Here is a 19,699-nt window from a genome sequence, read left to right as displayed (position 1 = left end):
ACTCAGAGAAAAATTTAAATCAGATCGGTTCAAAAGACAACTAAATGATGATAATGATGCAAAATTCTGATTATTTATCACATACACATATTTGTGTATGTGATAAAGAAGAGCTAGTTTGACCAGCTTAAGAATATTGTGCATCACACTGGCATCCAGTACATGTCTGCTGTGCTGTTTAAATGCACATTTCACAGTGGAAACATAAATACATCTTGGATAAAACATTTCAAAGATTCAACCTAACGTGTTTACAGATGGGTTCACACTTGTAGTTAAAGTACTTTTGGTTCAGACACAGGCAGAAAATGATACATTTATTTTGGTTCACTAAAAAAAAAAGTCTTAGTTTGAACAAACAGCCGAATAGAAGAAGCATAGAAAAAGGAATGGACAAATGGTTTGATCCAACTAAAAGTGGACAAAAGTAACAACTTTCCAAAAGGTTTTGATACGATTGCTTGGTGCCCACAGAGGTTGGGTGACAGCATGTATTCACTGACCTCCAAGTGAACTGCAACAACAGGGCAATTGCACCAGAGTTTGCTTAAATCAAACAACAAAACATCCTGTGTGAATGTGCCTTAAGTTACAGTTGGAGCCAAATGCAGATAAGGAGGTTTGGGGATCAAAAACAGCCACAAGTAGATAATGTATAATTGTTATTGTAGTTCTGGCCAACAAAAGGTCTGAAACCACAACATACTGGCTTGCTTTTGAGTCATTATGCTGATATAACCTCGCCGTCCATTTTTGTTCTGAATGGTTGCTTTTTTCTGAACTGAAACAATATTTAGATGATTTTAAATTATTTAAGAACCCACCTAAAATTTGATTGTTACAGGTTTGAATCATGAATTTGAGGCAAGTACACAGCCACCTCCCACACTACAAGAAGAATGTGAAAACACATGGGAGCAATCTTGGCACAGATATGAGTTGGTTTAGTCAAGGTCAGATTAAATATAACAAAAAACGAAGTATCCTGCTATTTCTCGCTTGTTTAACCATAATAAAAACCGGAGTCCAAAAGAAATCACTAAGAAATAAAAACAAAAACATATGTATTTACTTCTGAAGTGTTTTTCCTACACAGCCCAGTAACTCTTACACTGGAACGGTGTCATCACCTTGTAGTTACCAGACAAGAAGAATCCAGCAAGAAAATACATTAGCTTGTTAAAAAAAAAAAAAAAAAGTATTTTTGCTAGAGAATAGTTTTGATAAACCTTTAAATAGCAAACAGAGATCAGCAGATCAACAGTTATATAAGTGAATATACACCAGTCTGGCCAAAAAGCAGGCTCCAGTAGCGGTGACCTTCTAGGCTTTTCTGCCTTGGTGAAGCAGATAAATTACAGATAAACAGAGATAAAAAAGAAAAAGTGCATCACCAGTCAAACGCACATGAGCTCATGCTGTGGGATACGGCTGAGCAAGAGAAACTGTATCCTCACCTCTACCCATTTCTCTCCAAGGATAACACCAAATAAACCTATTCTCACACATTCCCTCAGCAGGTTGAGAGCAAATAATGCTCACCTCCCTAGGCTCAGGGAGAACCAGTCAGCTCAAGGTCATGAAGTACAAGTGCCAGATAATGTAGTGCTGACATGCCTCTGATTCGTATCATCCAAGATTATACAAAGCTCCCACTGAATGCAAGGTTTTCACAAGTTGAATACCTGCAGAAAGTAAGAAGCAAAGGATTAAAAGAACAAAATGAGTCACTGCAGGACACAGAAAAGAAAACGTTATCAGGTTCTTGGCATTGGATAAAATGACTTCAGATCATCTGACAGAGACCCACAAATGAACTCTGTCTCAAGTGTTCATACACCGTTCCCCATTTAACTCTTGCCCTTCTCTTCAACTATATCTCATTCTCCTTGAAAAAATTGCTCTCAAGGACTCGGATAACCCTGCCTCTTTTGCTTTTCCCTCTTTACATGAAAACAATTCGCCTACTCCTCTCATTATATTTTGTCAGTGTTGTTGAGGCTTTTCTCTAAACTCAGTCAATCTCATCTATCTTCTTGGATAAAGCCGACACAAACCCCAAATCTTTCCATTCACGGATGTGGAAACAATTACCTGAACTTGAAGGTCATGAATAGTAAAATTAGTCCTTTGTCAAATATCCTAATTATCAGTGACCCTCTCGTACTTAAAGCATTAAGTTCAAAGTTTTTCCAGGAACTTTCCTTATTACTATTTTACAGCACATATCCATGTAAGTACCAGAGAGCAGGACAGGGGATTCTTAAGTATCTTATCGTCTTACTTGCAGGCTAACCAAAGCAACGTTTTTAAACAAGATTATAGAAATGAGAGAAGGGAAGGGTAAAGCGAGGGATAAACTGGGGGATCAAGGATAATACAGAGGAATGATGACAAGGATCAAATATGGTAAAAGCATGAGAATAAAATTAATCATGAACGTGGATAGCACAATGAAGAAATGTAGAAGGATACACAAGGAGTACTGCCAGAATAAATGAGTATACTGTAACTGGGCAGACTGGTAGTGCCTCCAGCTAGAAGGGATGAGTTTAAAAACCAAAAATCGTCTATAACCGATGAATGGCAGCACATAAAATAAGAATATGCAATAACTAGGCAGTCGGAGTTCCTTCTCCAAATGCCGTTTCCAGCAAATGCTAATCATCGAATGTAATTGTAGAAGGGCTTGTTGCATAAAATTATTCAAAATCCCCTAGATTTATTTTTTCTTTGGTTTAAAACAAATCCTAGGAGAAAAAGAGCAATTGCAGGATGCGCAAATGTATTGCTCCAGCAAAAGATTAATAGGGGGTGAGATGTTTAGCCACTTGCAGCTTCAGTAAGCAAAAAAAGAAGCAAAAAAAATAAAATAAAAAAGTACAGGGTTGACAGGCTAGACCCAGATATCTGATGAACTGAATATTTGTTTGTTAGGCAAGTACACAGATATGTGCTGTACTACCTCATGTCAGGAAAACATCTCTTCAACAACAGGCATATTTATTTTCATCTTTCCTTTCAATGATCGAAATAAGCAAGAAGTGGCATAAGTGCAGACGATGTAGAGCACTGCTTGAGAGGCAAACAATTACTCCTGTCTGAGTGACAGGTTTGCATGTAAATACAGACGAAATCACTACGCAGCCAGTCCCCTTGACATGTCTGGCAGGACTGACTTCCATTTTTTCCCAATTTTTGTGAAAGTAGTGTGTCATTTGGCAGTTCGCACACAGCAAAACTCATTTCAGAGAGCAATCAGTCATGGTGATGCAGAGCATCATATTGAGCTCACCTTCACACTAGACTTCACTTGCACAAATCTGTATGTATGGAGTCAGTACACACACACACACACACACACACACACACACACACTTTTCTAAACATTTCTGTCCATCGTATCGTAGTCAGGCAGAAATGAGGGACATCAGGATTTCTCTTTAGTACCACCCTGAGGGAGATATAACCAAAGTAAAAAAAAAAAAGTCTACGGCCCGACACAGCCCTCTGGGGATAGGAATGGCTATAGGAGACTAGCAGACAGATCAAGCAAGCAGATGGAAAGAAAAAAAAAAGTAGGGGAATAGACTCTGGAGGGGTATAAAACCCCCTTCATTAGCATTACTCAAGAACATTATTACAATAAAAAGAGACTTCATTTTTTAGATTGATTTCAGAAACCATTATAGCAATAAAAGACAGAGGAAGCAGTGGTTATTATTAAGTACAAAGAAGTTCACTGTATTTGCATTAGACATTTTCATTACGGTAAATTCTTTTTAAGCAATTTAACATTTTTTAATAAATGTAATTTTATAGTCCTAGGGCGGACAGAGATGAGATTTCTAACCAAGTAGCATTGCGGACAGTTACCATGTAATGTTATTATGTCCTTAAAACTTTAGACACTTTGAAAGATATTACATTTAACCATAAATTCAGTTCTTGGCGTTGCGTTAGAACATATTTGTTGACTGCAGATGTGAAGCACGTTTCTCCTCAGGACGACCTTGATTAGCTCAGTCTCCCCAGGGTCTACAAGAGCATGAACATACAACACTCATATCATTATCTCACCCTAGAGCTTTGTGTATCAGCACCTTACCAAGAGTGAGAGGAAGTTTGGTGCGTGGGCTGCCTTGGTGTAATGTTGCCACCAACAAAACGACCTCTCATTCGTTCTCTTGAGGAATGTGAACAGCAGTGTGAGATTCACCGAGCACAGACAGGGTCATTTGGAATGTTCTTCAAAATATGAGATGGCAATCTGCTTGGCATTCTTCCAAGCAGATTCTATCAAACTTAATAAACTTCATAGCACAGGAAAATCTGATAAAACAATCTGTAAATTAGCCAGGAGGATTCTTGAAAGGAGAGAAATGAGACCAAAATCGGCCTGATCATCTTGTAGTCCATTTTTTTGAAGTCCACTTGTCATTAGATATTGAAAATATTCATTTAAAAAAGGACAAATGCTAAGTTTAAGTACCTTCAAATGTCTTGTAAAGCCAACGAAAACTGCTGATGAAGTTGCAGATTAGTACGAAAACAATTGCAGTCAAATGAGACGCAGTTTATTAATGTGAGTGAGCTCCCAACAGGAATGACAAATAGAGCAGCTTTTTTTTTTAACAAAATTAACCTTTCTTAATAATACTAGCAAATCACATTGACAGATAGCTTAAAAGAATGACATCCGAAACGATGAAATAAAATACAACCGTCCAAAGTCATTACTAATTTTCCATTGACAGTAAACGCGTGTTAAACTTTGGATTTCCTGACGGAAATAAATACTCTCAGGATCATCTCAGCAATAAATATAACAATAATGATGTGAGCATCCACACTGGTGAGTAATAACATATAGATATTGTTGCCGAAGACACATTATGTTCTCCAGCGGTACAGTGCTCTATAAATAAAATCTATTATAATTAATAATAATAATTATTACTACTACCACACAGACCCTTAAATGGATTTTGACAGGCAGAGTTAGGAAAACGTAGCACGAGAGCCGTTTCCTTTAGAGATCAGATTTTATTCATACATCTGTGAGTCAACACCAGTTTGATGATATCCTGGCATTTTCTCAAAGAGAACATCAGGGGGCAGGGGGGGACAAAAACAAAAACTATAAACTTCAGAGCCCTTGTATGCCTCTATCAAAGACTGGTTGGCACTGTGTCGCGGGTGATTTGACACCTTTTTATGTACAACTTTTAATAAGTATTGGTCTCTAGCCCAGACTGGGTGCTTCCAGAGGAAAAGTGTTTACCCACGCCATCAAATAGACTGCATAAAGAAAAAAAAAAGAAAAAAGAAAATCGTACATCACAAACAGCAAGCAGGGTGTCATCTGTTCTTGCTTGCTACCTTGGAGCAGTCCATGTTTCTGACCAGCGTGTTCCGCTTCAGGACCATCACGAGTCAGGTCAAGTCCTCACTACACAGCACCACAGCAAGCAGAATGCACCTATAACCATCATTCACTACTTAATGCAAGTTGCTACTTAGTATGAATGCCACATGTGAGTCATGCAAGTGCACAAGCAAACCAGTCCAATACTTTCCCTGCACAGATGTAGAAAACCAGGAGGTTGTGCCAATAACCCATATCTGTTAGTAATCACAATATATTTATATAAATGATATACATATAAGCGTTAGTGTTGTGGCCAACGGCCTGCAGCCTACCTAACAGTGCAGAGAGGACATAAATGGCTTTTGTAAAGTGGATTATCATTTCAGAGGCAAGATGCAAAGCTATAAAAATGGGTTAGGACTGGACAGTTTTATATAAGTCCATTAAAAGGTAAATTCAAATGTTTCAGTGTCTTTAGCCTTTTAAAGAGCAAATTAGATTTAGAAGAAATACTGCATCGTTGCTAAACACAGTCACTCTCAGATTTTCATCTCACTGAAAAATGAGAAGTGTAAAGGAATGATCTGAACATCTGGTAACCATGGTTACAGCTGCTAAAGGTACCGGCTGGCTAGACATCTGTCCCACCTCAGCAGATGTCTCATTGCAAGTCCCCTCAAAATTGCAGCAACTTTTAGGACTTGCACCCAAGAACAGTGAACAGCAGGTTATTTTATCACTCCACTTCCAATAAAGCAGATTTGACTGCAAAAGGTGATTATTATGCCAAACCCACCACTCTAACTACACACAGGCAGACGCATACTTGAAATTAGTCACACAAATAGAAACACACTTTTTAAATGAAAGGATCTATAATGACAATTATTTGCAGACATCAGTTAAGTTCCCAACTTGCAATGCACAGACATAGGAGTAGGATCTCATTTTTTGGACTCCTTGTGGCAGCCGGGTCCATTAGGGAAGCTGAAAACTGTCTGGGTGATCCATAGCAGGGGTAGTAAGAGCACCCTGTCTGTGTCTCTGAGCTGGATCTTGTTCAAAAAATTCACGTTTATAGAAAATAAAAAAAGAGGCACAACATAATTTTTAAGTCTTGCCAGAACATTACTTATAATAGTTGACGAAGGAGGACAGCATTGTAATAAACATGTAATAACCTGGCTGGATATTTTTCCATTTTCAGACTGCTGGTTTCTTTTCATAGTTTTTACAGTTGTAAATGTGAAATGGAAAGTACTCACTCTGTCAACTGAATGATTTTACATATCAGGACATTATACATACATTTAAGACCAGGTCTTAATCAATTATATACTGTGGAATAAACACAGAAGCATTGTGGGAAAAACAAGAGGGTACCTAGTAGCCAGGTGCTGCAAATCTAACACACTTGATCATGAGACACAATTACTGCTTTCCAATAATCTGGGAAGAATTACAACACCATTTTCAGACAGACAAATGTCCAGCATTCTACAAGAAAAGTAATTCACCGGAGTAAAACATTAAAGTCCTCAGTTAATTTTCCCAAGAGTGGGCGCCTCGGACACATTGCTCAAACAGACAGACATCCAACAGAGCAAATGTTCCATGTAATTCCAGCTTTTAAGCACAATAGCCCCGTAATTTTTGGGAGATTCAAATGCACATATATCCAGACAATAAGTGCCAGTACTACAAAGGCGAAGGCTTGTGCTCAGTGGGCATGCCGGTTCCAGTTTTTGAGCTCCTATATGTCACAAATGGACAGAAACGGTTACCTTTGGCCTGGATGCCTCACACGTCACCTGCTCATCTCTCAGAGAGGGGAAAATTCAAATAACACCAATGGGCACAAATCAGCATGGGTCATAAACACCCCAGTATTGGAAAGGCAAAATGAAATGAAGAGATGAGAGGAATAGAGCAAAGGCAATAAAGCTATTTTAAATGGGCATTCAGGTGAGAGAAATGAGTGCAGCGAGAGAAAAAGAAGAATGAGAACAGATAATCAAATCCAGCTCAAATGTACTTCTGTATTTCTTGCAAGTGTGGGACTGATTAAAAAACTTGCAAGTCTAATAAGCTTTTATCAAGTGGCTGCTTTGCCCAGAATAATGAAATCAATTCTCTGAATATCAAAACAGGGGTAAGTTATCAGAAGAGGCCATTACTGACCACAAATAACTGAAGTTGGGTCTTATAAGGAATATTAATACTTAGATACCGTCATATGGGATTACTGTAAGAACATGGTACTTTTCTGATATGACAGCTGAACAGAGTCCTCTGGTTACATTCTTGTCCTCCACATTCAATAAGTCTATTATCAAAAACCAGGACAACTACGCATAATCCCAGACCTTTACTGCTCCTGCAAGAACCCAAATCATAATTTTGTTCAAATATCACACATTCTTACTGTATAGTAGCTTACAAATAGCATTTCCCAGAGGTTTCTTCATCTAAGTCAGCTGGAAAAAGAAAGAGGTAAGGCAAAAGGAGCTGCATAAATAAATGGAGGGCTGTCACAAAGTTGCAGGGTCAACACTTCCCCTGCACAGATCAATCTCAGGCTCTTCGACCGGTAAACTGTATTATTGCTTAGAACAAGCTGAGGCATTACATACACTAAAAATTATAGAGCCATCAGTCTTATTGGTAAAACTGCATGAGGACACAATTCAGGAAAATAAAAAATAGGAAATGAAGCCAATATGTAGGTAAGCACTTAAAACTACAGTTCAATAAAGACATAATAAGTACAAAATCAATACACAACTAATACACAATTAATCTTTTAGTTTAATTTCAAAGTTATGCATAAATAAGAGGTATACTGGTTTGACTGACAAGTTAATACTGTACTCACTATGCTAAGCTGCACAGCTGACAACAGCTAAATGGCAAACTCAGGAATTCACAAACCTGTAAGTGACATCACGTACAGTCCAGTTTTGAGACAATTATTTAATCTTGTTGATTAAATTATGACTGGTTTATTAGTCAACTGATTGGGCACCTACTCAGTCAGTTGTGATTCTTTAATTCAAATCAAAAGATCTTTTGCATCGCAATATACAAATATGTTCTTCTGAGTGAAAAAGCGTGTACGAGAAAATAGTGATTAATCGTACTTGGACACTTAGTATTCTATAAATGTACATGGGTGATCGATGGCCTGCACAGAAGGAATGCTGGGCACAGCTTTGGACACCACAATGAAGGAGAATAAAGCATTCTTCCAAGTTGTAAAGGGTATCTAAGGAGAGCAAATAGTTTATTGGGAAAATAATATCCAGATTATCAAGATTTCTTCTTTATTAGAAGGTTATTCACTGAAAACTTGCAGTTTTCAAAAATAAATAGATGCAACTTCAGAATGATGACCATTGCTGTTCAGGACCCAGAGGGTTTGGATGGTATCGTTTGGATAAACACTTCTCAGATATCCATCAGCTCACAGATGTCCTTGTGCTGAGGACAGAGCCAGCTCAGGTAGAAAAAAAAAAAAGTATTTGTATATAATTATAATGTTCATATCGACCGAGAATAGAAGAGAGAAGAAAGAAGAGGATATAAAATAAGAGAATATTATAGAAAACAGAACAGAGACAAGAGAAAAAGGAGAAAGGATAAAAGGATATAAAGAAAAAGAGCACAGAGAAGAGAAGTTCAATATAGATGCTTAATATCTCCATAGGCTTGTTCTTTGGCATCTATTAAAACTGCATTTACCCTTCAGACCTCAACACCTACCTCTGGTCTATTTATGCACACTCCTCTGCAGGATTTCAGGTGTGTAGAATATATCATCGTCCTTTACTTCACTTTCACTGGCTTTGTGGAAAAGAAAAGACCCTAGATTGCATTTGTAAATTAGTGTGGCACAAATTTTTAACAGCATCAGAATGAAGGACGACCATCTCACAGTGCAACCTATTTTGCCAGCTGACAGAAACATAGCGTCAAATAAAAGGCTCAAACGGGAAAACGCTGCCATTGTTGGAAAAAAAGAAAGAAAGAAAATATTTACAAAAGGAGCACATGAAAGTCAAGTTAAGATTCCAACATTGGCCAGATTTAATCATTTCACACCCGTTGCCTGTTAAGTATTTACTGAAGAGGCACAATCCAGTGTTTGGGTTTGCATGCAGTAATGATAAGTATGTACAAATGGAAGTCACCCAAAGTGCAAATTTCAGACAGGGTAATATGTAAATTAATCCCAAGCTTTGCAATACAAAATTTACCCCCAAACCGGGCCATTATTTGAAGCCAAAGAGAAGGTTATTCTTTATTAACTGAAGAAAATCTGAAATGACCTGGAATTAAATTGGAGTCACACAATACTTTTTGCACCAATTAAATGATTTATGACTCTGATCCTACAGAAGAAAAACTACACAAATAGATTTAAATGTAGTTAAACTGAACAGAAGTTATTAATTATCCTAGCTACACGCTAATCAATACTCGTCCTTGTGAATCTGGACCAGAAGTTCTAGTTTAATTCAGTTAGCAGACACTTTGTTTATGATTTGTCCTCTAGTTGCGCCGTGGAGGCAAAAAATCGTGTCAGGACTACAGAACCGTATTCCAAAGATGTCCAACTCATACATTAAACACAACATATTATACGAAGTTTATGACTTTAAAATATTTTTTCGTTGAAGCTTAGTATGCGAGTTCCTTAACGGAGGCCAAAATGTTTTTATTCTTATCAATAACATTCTTCTAAATAAAATAATTTTGTCTCGTCATTTGACAGAATAGCTGGTGAATACTGGCCGCCAAATGTGATTCTTTTTTTTTGTATAAAAGAACTGGTGCTTCGGTCTTTCATCTTTTATTTTACCGTCACGCACTAAGCTCTTTTTATCCATGTGCCTGGAACAAACAGCATAATGTAAGAGGGTGAGGGAGGCTGAGACATGAAGATGGCAAGCAAAAGTTTCTAAAAGCAGGAACGTCATTCTCCCCTTTTTGAATGTGGGGCATAAAAAGCCTAGAGGAGAAGAGCTAAGTAAATGTCAGCCTTTTCTTGTGTGTGCATGTGTGTGACACAAACACACACATGCATGGACGTGCACACACACACACCTCAATCTTACACCCTCCCAATTGCTCATGTCCTCCCGGGCCTATAATCTTCTACTGTGCCCACACACACACACACACATTCTTATTTGTATTCTCTCTATCTGGAGCCTGTGTTCTCTGGCAGACACTGATATATCAATTGCATAAATATTCATACTCTATCATGGTGGCAAGCTTCATCACCCTCCTCTCTTCTTGCAAGTGTGATCACACACACACACACACACACACACACACACACCGCAATGGCGACGCAATCCAAAACAAAGCCAGCCTTCCACATGCACAAATAGCATGTAAACACATGACTGTTGAGAGCTGCTACATCGGGGTCTTTCATTACCCGCTAATTAAACACGTTAGAGTCCGTCTGTCACCTCACGTGCCCACAAATGTACCCGCGGAAAAGAGATCTCTGGTTCCTCCTGTGATTGAAGCTACAGTATATACCACACTTCCTGGCAGATTAATGAGTAAAGCGTACGTCTGGGTAGAAAAAACACATATTGTATGTGGGGGCGGGGATCTGTTTCATCAGCTATACAAATGAGGTCGACCTATGTATGGGTGCACATACGGTGTGTGTGTGTTTCAATCAGCAGCAATTGTTAAAAGCAGATCATCATCCCATATTATTTAGTGATGGTCACTAGAAAAAAAGCGGATCATAGAAGCTGATCAGTTTTAAGAAGGGAAAGATTTGCAATGTATCACTTTGCAAAATCTAGGATGTTGGAATTATTATTATTTTTGAAATTGCTAACTTTTAACTGTGTTGTTCATGTAGTTTAAGCAGTGCATAAACATAGTGCAGGAGTTCACAGAAGAGACTGGGAATGGGAGGTCCAGTAACAGGAACCCCAGGTTCCTTTTACGTTGTGTATATACATTTTTGATATAGCCATTTTCGGCCCATGCAATATGGTCTTGGTTGCAATATTCAGGTTAGCCTTCATTTTGGCTCAGCAATACGGGATCTTATTCTTCTCAGTTAAAGGTTTTGGCATGGATTGGCTGCCACGTTTCTGTCCGTCTGCCCCAGGGGCAGGGCTGTGGCTACTCGTATAGTTTACCATCACCAAGTAAGAATGAGGAGTGAATGTATGTGAAGATTTTAACTTACATTGTTAAATAGACTTTTAAAAATGTTATCGATTTGTTAGACCTGTGAACTTTATTTAACTCATTTATTTGGTAAACCTTGCTCATACTGGGTTGGAACTTTTTACCTCTAGAACTGCTTTTATTCTTTGTGGCATCCACCAGCTACTTCATTATGTTTCCCCGCTCAGCTGCCTGTTGATGCAAACATCTAATCAGCCAATCAGATCGGAGCAGTTTGATGCATTTAGGCATGTGGACATGGTTAAGATGACATGCTAAAAATTCAAACCTAGCATCAGATTGGGGAATAAAAGCTATTTAAGTGACTGAATGTTAGAGCAGCTCAGACAGGCTGGTCTGAGGTTTTCAGAAACTGCTGATCTACTGGGATTTTCATCCAGATTTCGAAGGTTTAATTCAGTGAATGGCAGTCATCTGGGTATAAATGCCTAGTTTATGGCAGAGGTCAGAGGAGAATGGCCAGACTGGGTCAAGATGATGGAAAGGCAACAGTAACTCACATAACCACTCAATATATCCTAGTTATGCAGAAGAGCATCTTTGAACACACAACATGTCAAAGCTTAAAGCAGATGGACTACAGCAATAGAGGATTATATGATTGCCACTTCTGTCAACTGAGGACAGGACACTAAGGCTACAATGTGTATAGGCTCACAAGAACAGTACAACATGAGACTGGAATAACGACAGCTGGTCTGATGAGTCTTGATTTCTGCTGCAGTGTAGTATGAACCCCCCAGTGTTATTTAGTGTTAAGACGTGAACGTGCTGGTTGTGAAGAGACAATTCAAAGCTTTTGACGGGCATGCGCACACGCACACGCGCACGCGCACACGCACACACACACACACAATATCAATTTGCATTTCTCTAAACTTCACTGCAAGTGCACTGCACATTTATGCACTGATACCCCATCAGTCACTCTCAGCAAAACCTCATTCTTTTCCGTCTTAGTCTCTTCAGCTTTGATTGACGGGATGATTAATATTTATGCCTCTGTCAAAGAAGCACAAACTGAACTTGAAACTCTTCATCTCTCTGACTATTTGCCCCCATCTCCTTTCTTCGATTAATACATCCTCTCCTTTTTGTAAAAAGGACAAACGCAATGTAAGTACAGCAAAAACAACAAACAAAAGTGAAATAAATGGAGATAGAGTGCAGTTGGGTGTAAAAAGAAAGAAAAAAGAGATAAAAAAGGCAAATGTGACAGATGACAATTTCCTGTGTGGATACCAAAGCATTAGTTTGACAGGAAAGCAAAGCAAGCTTTTTGTTTGCAGATTATCACCTTTGTTGTGCCAGTGTTTTATCCAGGCACAGTGCCTTCTCTGTAGGCCAGGAGAAAGGAAGAAAGGAAGGAGCTGTTTACACCCTTAAACATCAACTTACTGCTGCTCTAACAGCTTCTTTTATTTTATGGTGGCCTTTGCAAGCACAGGTGAAACCCAACTACCAGTGCAAGTAATCAAACAACATTAAACGACACGACACTCACTCTAGCACTCGCACTAAATGTGCATCACCGAGTACAAGATGTTTCTTGTCTATTGACAGTTCTATAAAAAGCTTTAAGATGCGTTCATTTAAGAAAAAAAAACAAAACACATTGACAAAGAGAAAGCCCGGACTGCTTTGCCTTTTCTTGCTTAAGCTCATTATAATGAAGTAAACTGTATAATTTAATAATGAGGCAATTATGTTATATCTGGATAATTGGCATAATTGCAAAAATAAAAAGAGACTAGTAAATAAGTCATACTTTCAGATGGAAGTGATGACATTCTCTGCTGGAGACATATCTATGTTGCAAATGTTCTTTTTAGCAACCTTACGAGGTAAAAACACATGCACTATTATTTGAATTGTTTTTTAATGTGCCTGTTGTGATTCCAAAGAAATGGCTGCTATTCTTAATAAGGATAATGTGAATTACAACGTCATTAGCAAGCTTAAACTAGAACAGTGGCTTAAAAATAAGCAGAGAATTCAAAGATTCAATTACAATTATGTCTTCATCTTGTGACAGGCCCATTCCTACTTTAAACGCGAAAAGCAAAATGTAACTTAAAGATGCAGACAGGAAAGTCTGCCAAAATGACAGAGATAAAACACAAGTTTCATATCCCAGCACAATGTCAAGAGAAACCCTGCTTCAGTGAAGAATACATCAGTGATGTTAAAAGAAGCTGAACGTTGAAACAGTTTTGTTTTTTACAACCGAGAGGAAACTGCAAAGGAACCCAATGCTGTGTAAAAGAACAACAGTCACTGGTCACAACAGTAATTATCAGGCATGAAAGCCTCCCTCTGACTGACAATCTTTTTAAATAACAAACTGTACAGCGTTTCACGCCGATTCTAAAATGAGTCATTCAGGACCAATTAAAGTGAATCTGTGCAGCGTCCGAACAGCTGGATTTCCAACTTAAATAGATTTACCAAAATATCAATTAAAGAGCTATAAATGGAAACCCTTAAAAAACGTGTTAAAATGTCATCTTAAATTGCACTCAACTAGTGTATAAGATTTTTGTAATTTTTACATTGCAAAAGAGTGATTTGAGTGTTGTCCTCCGTTCGCAAAAAAGAAAAAGTATGAATTTTTAGCTATTGAATCAAAAGATTATTTAACAGCAATTAATCCTCAATTGCAGCCATCTACACTGTTTACATCCAGATTATGTCGCTGTTCTGTTGTCACCGTCTTAAACTCGCCCAGAGACTCTCTACAAGGACAGACTGACTTTATTAGCTCCAACAGATGGTAGCCAGGCGTATCATCAAAGCTAATTTAAATTTGCTATGTCTACATTTCTAGGCTAGGTTATGTTCAGTTTCACCAATTTATTGAGGAAGAAAACAAAACTATTTATGCCCCCAGATAAACTGGCATTCCGTCTCAGCTTTACATTTAACATCTGCCACTTGTTGATAATTGATATGCCGATTGAGATGTAGCAGCAGTTTCCTTCTCAAAGGCACTTGCCACAACAAGTCACAGTGCACCCGACTTTGAGTGCCAAGTTTTGCTTCCACCATCCCAAGCCAACAACTTCCTGCACTCCATTCATCCCTTCCTGTGTCCATTCATTCGTGATCGCACTCATCTCCATACAGCTGGCTTCCTTGGCACAACTCTTTCAATTAAACAACATTGCAGGGATGAAAAATAACCCAAAGCTGGGCATATGATGCAGAGTAAGTGTTCCACATTTTGCATCCACATAATTTCCGTACACATGCAGAGCGCTCAGAGGCAGGAGGCCTATAATTGGGACACCCATAAATAAGGAGCAGAGCGACGCCTGGATTGCTACTGATTTGTTTTGCAGGAAATGCATATGTGCAGAAAAGGGTGATGTTTCATATAAATAATCCTGTACTCTCCTAGTATCATCACTCCCTCTCTTGACTGTAGTTACTTAATCAATGAAGTAAGAACATCAGGCTATTCAAACGCTGCTATAAGCAGATTCTCATACTGAACTACCAACAATTGATGTTATAATGACCATGATTTTTTATTTTATTATTTTTTCATTGTCTTTTTTTCTTCTGTGCATGATGCTTTTCTTTCTTTTTTAGCTACTTTTATTATGGTGATTGTTTTTGTTTTTTTTCCATTGACTTTTTTTCCTTCTCTACTGTGCTTGATGCCTTTCGTTTTAGCTACTTTTATTATTGATTCACATGTCTTTTAATTACTTTTATATTGACATACTTTTATATGTCAAGAAGAAGGGTATACACTGTATATATGTATTATTATTATTATTATTATTGTTATTGCTATTATTCTTTTATATATCGGATACTCTTATATTGCAAGAAGGGGCCGGACTAGATAAGCATTTGCTTCTTCCTGTCCCTTCTTGAACAAAACTGGTTGTCCTTTATTATTATTGTTGATGTATGTGTTTTAAATTGTTTTGTTCAAGATGAATAAAGATCAAATCAAATCAAAAATGGCCTTAAACTTTTTCTACTTATCATTCACTCTCATAATGATAATTTGGCTCAGTTGGTAGAGCGTTAGCCCATGAACCTAAAGGTCAGTGGTTCGAGCCCTAGTTCCTCCTGTGTCAACACTTTGGTGGACACAGGAGGAACTAGGGCTCGAACCACTGACCTCCACCAAATTGTGGACACACGCAAACTGAACCCCCAGTTACTCCCGGTTGTCAGGCCAGTGCTGTTGCACGGTAGCCCTGCCAACAACTGTTGTGCAAATGGGTGAATGTCTGCAGCGTGAAGTAGTACAGCTGGACAGCGCTATACAAGTGTAAGCCATTTACCTCACAGTCTTATTCCGGCACTTCAGTACACATCCTGTTCCTCCTGCTTTCCAGCCTCACCCACTCAATCTAGTTGTTACCCTTGAGACATGATGGAGTCATCACAATAATAAACTTCAGTCTGTTAAGTCGTAGGAGAAAAAAAGCACAACTAAAGGCATCCCTACATACAAATGTTACACCAGAGTGTTCATAGGTGTGAGCAGGTTATACTGTTATCCAACAACAATTCAAACCTCTGCCCTTACAAAATTAAAAAAACAATGCAAATACAAAACATTATTTTCCGTGCTATGGGTTCCCAGTCAATGCATCACATGCTTGTGTCACAGACCAAAGAAAAAATACAAGCACTCATAAACAAACAGGCATTCATAAAAATCAATACACATATACTCCATCTGCAGCATCCACGCAGCTTGCTGACAGAAATCAAAGCTTTTCTTTGTGTGCATATATGCATGACACTGAGTAGTGTTGATGTATATAAAAATCAGATAATCATGAGTCCATACTGGGGCAAGACTTCTCATGGCAAAGCTATGTATATTGTAAACCAGAAGAGAGATACGATCAGTTTGTGTGACAGGTTTGTGAGAGAAAAATCTATTCACACACACACACACACACACACACACACACACACACACACACACACACACACACACACACACACACACACACACACACACACACACACACACACACACACACACACACACACACACACACACACACACACACACACACACACACACACACACACACACACACACACACACACACACACACACACACACACACACACGTGGATAAGGGAGATAGAGCATCTTAAATGTAAAATTAAAAAAGATAAAATGTGTGTGTAATTAAAAAAAAAAAAAGAAAAAAAAAAAAATCAGTTCCACAATGACTGTCTTTAAATATGTGTCACCTTCAATCTGGAAAGAAACCAAAAGCACAGACTTAATTAATCAGGCTCAGGAATAGACCTGGTGTTTGCCTACTGGATCAGCATGTACAGTAAACATAGGGAATAATGGCAAATTAGAACCCTTCTGAACCTTTTCATTCACTTTTGGCTTGTAAACTCTTGACGGACTGTGCATTTGTTGCTATGCCTCTTTCCTTTTTTTTTCTTCTTGCGGGGGGGGGGGGGGGTCAGGGGGTCAGGCTTCAAGCCACCTTTAAAGCAGTCCAGTTTCCACAACAGGTGCAGCACCATCATGGAACAGACCAGCTCCAGTCTGTCCTACTGAACATTTCCAGCCTTAGATACCACTGTCCCCCAAGAGAGAGCTTGCTAAGAATAGAAGGCAGCATGAGCCTCTACTCTTCTCTGTGTACAAGTTTGTGGGCGAATGTATATACCATGTAAATCCTGATGGATGGTGATGCAGTATATGCTATAAACAGCAGGAAAACATGCATGAACTGACTGTGACAAAACCCAAGCACTTGTTACGCAATGACTGATCTGCAGCAGACAAATTACTTCATATCTCAACAAGACCTTTGATTCACTTGGGATCTAATAATAAATAATAATAATAATAATAATAATAATAATAATAATAATAATAATAATAATAATAGTAGTAGTAATAGCTTGAAAATTCAAATGTGAAATAATGCAAACCAGTGATTTTACATTTCAATTAAGCAACACAGAATAACACTAATGTGTCAAAGTTTGACGGTGAGAGAAGAGGGAAATATGGGATCCAGTATTTTTGGATCACATCTAATTAAAAAGGAAAAATAAAATGTATTATCATTTTAAGATTTTTTTTTTGTTCTTCTGCTCTGAACCCCATCATTATTTACTAAATACTACTTAATACTGCAAATGTATAATTCATTTGTAAAAACATTCATTATACTGATTTAAAAAAAAAGAATGAAACTATAGTGGCACATTGAGTTTTAAAGGAAAAAACAAAGATCTAACATCAGAAAAGGTGCGTGGGAAGAAGCTTTCATCCTTTTCCTTTGGTTAATACTCATGTTTCGGAGCATAATTCACTGACTGAGATGTTAGTGTTTCCCCGGTTTTTTGGGAAATTGCTCTACACAAGATCCGCTCACGTTAACTGATGTACTAGAACTGACATGCCTATTAATGACAGCCAGTCACTGAATCACAGATGCCAAAAGATTTTTAACATGCAGCTTCAAAAACCAAGAAGCACACATTTTGTCAAGACCCTGCTTGCAGTCTGTCAGTTTTCCAGAACCGAGAAGAGATGGTAAAATGACAAGACATCTAGTATAGTTTGCACAGAGCACAACGCTGCAGAGTGCACACCGTCATCACAAAACACCAGGTTTTATGTTGCTGGTGCACGCGTTCGCACATACATGTGTTGTAAGCAAAAGTCGTGGCCTTCCCTCAGGACTAGAGGAAGCAGACTCTTTAATATTTCAGAGCAGTGATAAATAAGTCAGACTGCAGAGATATAAGGTGACTGCGGGTGCGGGCGTTCACTTGGGGGGGGGGGTGAACGAGGAGGAGGGAGACAGAAGTAGAAGAGGGGAAGAAGAAAATGGATATAGCAAAGTATAGAGAGACGCATAAAGTAACAGAGCAAAAGGTCAGGGAAAAACTTGGGTGAACAAAACAGGTGCTGTCTAAAACTAAATGAATTTTAAAATGCCGAAATACTTAAATATATAGTGTCAATGAGCTAAGCAGAACAACAAGTAGCTATAAACAGCCATAACATACTTTAAATTTGCTTGTAAGGTGTATGCAAACTATACAGCATAATCCAAAAAAAAGGAACCTTGGTCCTAACCTGAAGACTCGCGTTCCATGACACAAGAGTTTAGGAAGGATCAGAGTAGGAGATATGTGATGAAAAGGAAAGGGAAGTAGATGATGAGATAGAAGGAAGTAGAAGGTACAGAGTAAACAGAGATAATTGTAGAGTTGGTTCAAATAGACATAGAGCCAGTGTGAGATAGGAAATGAAAAACAAGTGAAAGAGGATGAACGGCAAAATCTAACATATTATTGTTCGGCTACACTATGAAACATATACACACGCACACACAGATATATACATACATACACACACACACACACACACACACACACACACACACACACATATACATATATATATATATATATATATATTATACATACACATACACATATCCAATATTACCCTCTACTAAAGAAAAGTAATGAGGCGTCCTAACAGTAGCTCTTCTGTTATCTTTAATTTTATCTTCAGTATCCAGAAGCATTTTATTCTCAGCTGCTCTGCCACTCCCTTGTTCATCTTAGCATCACTCCTAATGCATGTTCCTCTCACTCTCACCGTTCCTAATGAAGGACACTACTCAGTGTCATAATGTTCCTCTCTTTTCTTCCTGTCTTCCTTCAAGAAGCATTTAGTATAGCTGCAAGTCTTTCTGGTGGACAGGAGAAATCCACTTCAGAGTTGTATACAATATAGGCAAGTCCTATAAACCACACACATTCAGAAAAGCCTAAAAAGTTAGCCTTGTATTAGTCCATGTTGTAAATTACATTATCATTAAAAAAAAAAGGGATCAAACCTTCCCAAAGAGAGTAATTAATAAAATAATTAAACAAACAGATGACTGGAAGAGGGTTGATGGAGGAAAAAAATAATACAAAATACAAAAAACAATCAAGGACCCACATTTAGTTCTGATCTCCCTGCTGGGTTTAGAGAGTCAAACCTGCCCTGCATTCTCTACTTTCCCCCATAACCTCAGCTTAGTTACGCTCTCAGGAAGAGAGCAGGGATCTGAGCTT

At 38.2% G+C, this 19,699-nt stretch overlaps 1 protein-coding gene across 2 annotated transcripts in view; it reads right to left on the bottom strand.

Annotated features, from left to right (window-relative positions):
* The window catches only part of ppm1lb (protein phosphatase, Mg2+/Mn2+ dependent, 1Lb), a 49,637-nt gene that overhangs the window by 15,038 nt on the left and 14,900 nt on the right, over nucleotides 1–19,699 (bottom strand). The window lies entirely within an intron of this gene.

The sequence above is a fragment of the Cololabis saira genome, chromosome 4 (assembly GCF_033807715.1).
Source record: "Cololabis saira isolate AMF1-May2022 chromosome 4, fColSai1.1, whole genome shotgun sequence".
Lineage (NCBI taxonomy): Eukaryota > Metazoa > Chordata > Actinopteri > Beloniformes > Belonidae > Cololabis > Cololabis saira.
Note: the sequence above shows the minus strand (reverse complement) of the source record. Positions and strands in the feature narration are given on the sequence as shown.